The 5,159-nt window shown below is 42.0% G+C and overlaps 1 pseudogene across 1 annotated transcript; it reads left to right on the forward strand.

The window, feature by feature from the left end:
- The first annotated feature begins 252 nt into the window (after positions 1-252).
- Positions 253-1,426, forward strand: LOC122429579 (annotated as a pseudogene). The gene has a single exon (XR_006266062.1). The product of XR_006266062.1 is annotated as a tetraspanin-31-like (transcript).
- Positions 1,427-5,159: the final 3,733 nt, after the last annotated feature.

The raw sequence follows: 5,159 nt of genomic DNA on the forward strand, positions 1-5,159 counted from the left end.
AAATGGAAATTTGGTGGGTACAAGTGCCTGGTAATACGCTTAAGGGCATACCAATAAAATACAGAGAAATAAAATAAAATACAGAAAATAAAAAATATGAAAATAAATATAGAAATAAAATACAGAGAAACATCTTTCAAGATGAATAGCTGATAAAAAATGAAAAATGACTATTAATATAGTAGTTTTCATAGAAGAAAAGAAAAATATACAGAGTAAGTAAGGTCAGTAAAGAATCTGCCTGCGGAAGCTGTCGGGGTCCAAGAAGATGGTCCGCGAGACCCTCTCCCCAAGTCCTTGGGACCACTTGGGTCCCCAAAACTGGGGAGATGGTTTGCGGAGGCTTTGCCTGCTCCAAGAATGCACTCTGCGTGCTCAACGTGGTCTACATGCTGGTAGGCTTCTTGCTCATTGGAGTGGCTGCGTGGGCTAAGGGCCTGGGTCTGGTGTCCAGCATCCGTATCATCGGAGGAGTCATTGCAGTGGGAGTCTTCCTTCTTCTCATCGCGGTTGCTGGACTGGTAGATGCTGTCAACCACCACCAAGCGCTGCTTTTCTTTTACATGATCATCCTTGGTTTGGTCTTCATCTTCCAGTTTGGAATCTCTTGCTCATGTCTGGCTATTAACCTAAGCAAAGAGACAGATGTCATCAATGCTTCTTGGTGGGTCATGAGCAACAAGACCCGGGATGAACTGGAAAGAAGATTTGATTGCTATGGCTTGTTCAACCTTACAACCCTGGATCAACAAGATTATGCTTTTTGCACTGCAGTGAGCTGGTCTGCAAGAGCCGGAGCCCCACATGTCAGATGTGTGGAGAAAAATTTCTTAAGCATTCAGATGAAGCCCTGAAAATCCTGGGGGGTGTTGGACTCTTCTTTAGCTTCACAGAGATTCTTGGTGTTTGGCTAGCGATGAGATTTTGGAATCAGAAGGATCCTCAAGCCAACCCCAGTGCCTTTCTATGAGACTCTGGATCCTTCTGACATCTCTTCTGCTGTCTGCTCTCCCTAAGCTTTTTTTTCCCCTTCGGGAAAACTTGGGGTCTCTAGCCCTTTTTGTTTGAGAAAAAGGAAAGGCCCTTTGCCATGTTCCCTAAAGATGACTGAACAGTTAGGCTTTATGCCTTGATGTTTTACTGGGAGAAAGATTATAAGGAATAAAGAAAAACCCTTCTTCCTTCTTTTCTCCCTAAGTGGATATGGGAAGTTTCCAGGATTACGTGAGATGGGATGGGGGTTAGAGTCATTCCTGGCTGTTTCCCCTCTTCTCCCTTCCACATGCTGGACCACCTCAACACATCTTTGCTCCAAGGGTAAATCAGGGACAGATCCAGAGAGAAAACCAGCAAGAACTCTTGTAATAAGGAGGACCTGGTTGGGGAAGTTCAGTGAATATAAAAATAAAAACCATTTAAACTCTATTAAAAAAAAAAAAGAATCTGCCTGCATTGCAAGAGACCTGGGTTTGATTCCTGGGTTGGGAAGATCCCTTGGAGAAGGGAATGGCTACCCACTCCAGTATTCTTGCCTGGAGAATTCCATGGACAGAGGAGCCTGGCAGTCTACACCCAATGGGGTTGCAAAGGTCAGACATGACTGAGCAACAAACACTTTTACTTTTTTCTATTCACTGGCTCCCAGTATCTCTATAACTTAAAAGTTTCCTCATTTAGTAGTGCTACAACAAATCCAACTTCCCATAAAATTCATTCTCTGTATTTCACTCATTGCTAAAATATGATTTCAGAAATATAGTCTGTTAGAAAGACTTTGAAAACTGGAATACAATGTAAGGCTTTAGTTTGAGTCATGATTCTGCCTCTTACTGACTGTGTGTCCTTGGACCAGTGATTTGCTATTAAATGTCTTAACAACAGACTTTACGGGGGAAAGAAAGCTTGAAGTGTGATTTCCTTGGTGTATATAGTCCTACCATGTCCAGTTTCAAGTTAGTAACAGGATGTCCTGAATGTAGAGTAGAAGAGAAGTGTAGACAATGTGCTCTCCCAACTGGGTAGGAATTAGCTTCATCGCATTACTGCCTTGAACAAATGTGTCATTGTTCTGAATTTTCTCTTCTGTAAAATTGAAATAATAATGTTCATCTCACACAAATAGTTGAAAGAATTAAATGAATAAAAATATTAATGTCTTCGTTTATCAGAGAAGTATATAAGATCAGAGATTGATAGCTTAGAATGAAGGATGAAGAAGATTTAGCTTTGGGACCAGGGACCAGGCTTGATCACTCAAGAACTTTTGTAGCAGAGTTTTATTAAAGTGTAAAAAGGGACAGAGAAAGCTTCTGACATAGACATCAGAAGTGGAACGGAGAGTGCCCCCCTCGCTAGTGTTAGCGAGGGAGTTATTTACTTTTTAATTAGTTATTACAATAAATCAGAAGAATGTCTCAAGGTTGTAAAAATTTTACCAGATCCACTCCCACAATTTACATTTTAGGATAGCAGGATTAGAATTTAACAATAGAAAGATCCTATCAGACCCACTCCCATAATATACATTTTAAGATACCAGGATTAGTCAGAAGGTTTCATTCCAATCCCTAAGAAAGGCAATCCCAAAGAATGCTCAAACTACCACACAATTGCACTTATCTCCCACGCTAGTAAAGTAATGCTCAAAATTCTCCAAGCCAGGCTTCACCAATACGTGAACTGTGAACTTCCAGATGTTCAAGCTGCTTTTAGAAAAGGCAGAGGAACCAGAGATCAAATTGCCAATATCTGCTGGATCATCGAAAAAGCAAGAGAGTTCCAGAAAAACATCTATTTCTGCTTTATTGACTATGCCAAAGCCTTTGACTATGTGGATCACAATAAACTGTGGAAAATTCTGAAAGAGATGGGAATACCAGACCACCTGACCTGCCTCTTGAGAAACCTGTATGCAGGACAGGAAGCAACAGTTAGAACTGGACATGGAACAACAGACTGGTTCCAAATAGGAAAAGGAGTACGTCAAGGCTGTATATTGTCACCCTGCTTATTTAACTTATATGCAGAGTACATCATGAGAAACGCTGGGCTGGAAGAAGCACAGCTGGAATCAAGATTGCTGGGAGAAATATCAATAACCTCAGATATGCAGATGACACCACCCTTATGGCAGAAAGTGAAGAGAAACTAAAAAGCCTCTTGATGAAAGTGAAAGAGGAGAGTGAAAAAGTTGGCTTAAAGCTTAACATTCAGAAAACTAAGATCATGGCATCTGGTCCCATCACCTCATGGGAAATAGATGGGGAGACAGTGGAAACAGTGTCAAACTTTATTTTTTGGGGCTCCAAAATCACTGCAGATGGTGACTGCAGCCATGAAATTAAAAGACACTTACTCCTTGGAAGGAAAGTTATGACCAACCTAGGTGGCATATTAAAAAGCAGAGACATTACTTTGCCAACAAAGGTCCATCTAGTCAAGGCTATGGTTTTCCAGTGGTCATGTATGGATGTGAGAGTTGGACTGTGAAGAAAGATGAGCGCTGAAAAATTGATGCTTTTGAACTATGGTGTTGGAGAAGACTCTTGAGAGTCCCTTGGACTTCAAGGAGATCCAACAAGTCCATCCTAAAGGAGATCAGTCCTGGGTGTTCACTGGAAGGACTGATGTTGAAGCTGAAACTCCAGTACTTTGGCCACCTCATGCGAAGAGTTGACTCATAGGAAAAGACCCTGATGCTTGGAGGGATTGGGGGCAGGAGGAGAAGGGGACGACAGAGGATGAGATGGCTGGATGGCATCACCGACTCAATGGGCATGGGTTTGGGTGAACTCCAGGAGTTGGTGATGGACAGGGAGGCCTGGCGTACTGCGATTCATGGGGTTGCAAAGAGTCGGACAGGACTGAGCAACTGAACTGAACAGATTTTTCAGGAAGAAGAAACTGTCCTCAAGCAGGATACATTGTTGTTATATAATCCCTAGTACAGAGTTTAAACTGAGTTGTTTGTTGTGTAATCATCAGCTTCAGGCTTAAAGAAAAAAACCGTTTTATGTGACTAAGACTAAGGAATGTAGAGAAAAACAAAAATAAAAGTTTGTCCTTTTCTCCTCCTTGGGAATTCCAGACCCCTATCTCTGCCTCAAGAACCGCAGACCCCTCTATCCTCCTTGGGGACCCTGGACTTCTTATCAACCTGCCTAGAGATTGACTCTCTCAAGATCATTGTTGAAAGCCCATTTAAATTTCTACTCAACCTTTCATTCATGCCCAGATAGAGAAGGTATATCCATCACACCTGCTGCTAAGTCACTTCAGTTGTGTCCGACTCTGTGCGACCCCATAGACGGCAGCCCACCAGGCTCCCCCGTCCCTGGGATTCTCCAGGCAAGAACAATGGAGTGGGTAGCCATTTCCTTCTCCAACACATGAAAGTGAAAAGTGAAAGTGATGTCGCTCAGTCGTGTCCGACTCTGTGTGACCTCTTAGACGTCAGCCCACCAGGCTTCCCTGTCCCTGGGATTCTCCAGGCAAGAGTACTGGAGTGGGGTGCCACTGACATCACACCTAGGAATACATAAAACTAGGGAGAATCGTTGACAGAATGGAAGGTAGGTTGTGAATAAAAAAAAATTTTTGAAAGACTTGAGTATTGGCTACATAGCAATAAAAAATTTACCTGTAGCATCTACATCTATGCAAGCAACTTAAATAAAAAAAGAAAACAACCAAGCATTCAACAGGTGAGGAAGAGAATATTTTAAAGACAGGCTTAGGTATTTTGGAAGACAATTATCTTTGTTTATGCAATTGATATGATGTTAACAAATGTATGGATGTGAGAGTTGGACCATAAAGAAGGCTGAACACCAAGAATGGATGGTTTTGAGCTGTGGTATTGGAGAAGACTCTTGAGAGTCCATTGGACTACCAGGAGATCAAATCAGTCAATCCTAAAGGAAATCAATCCTGAATATTCATTAGAGGAATAGATGCTGAAGCTGAAGCTCCAATACTTTGACCACCTGAAGTGAAGAGCTGATTCATTAAAAATCTATTCATTCATTTCCCTGATGTTGGGAAAGATTGAAGGCAGGAGAAGAAGGGGACAACAGAGAATGAGATGGTTGGATGGCATCTCTGACTCAATGAACATGAGTTTGAGCAAGCTCCAGGAAATGGTGAAGGACAGTCCATGG

This window comes from Cervus canadensis, chromosome 28 (assembly GCF_019320065.1).
Source record: "Cervus canadensis isolate Bull #8, Minnesota chromosome 28, ASM1932006v1, whole genome shotgun sequence".
Lineage (NCBI taxonomy): Eukaryota > Metazoa > Chordata > Mammalia > Artiodactyla > Cervidae > Cervus > Cervus canadensis.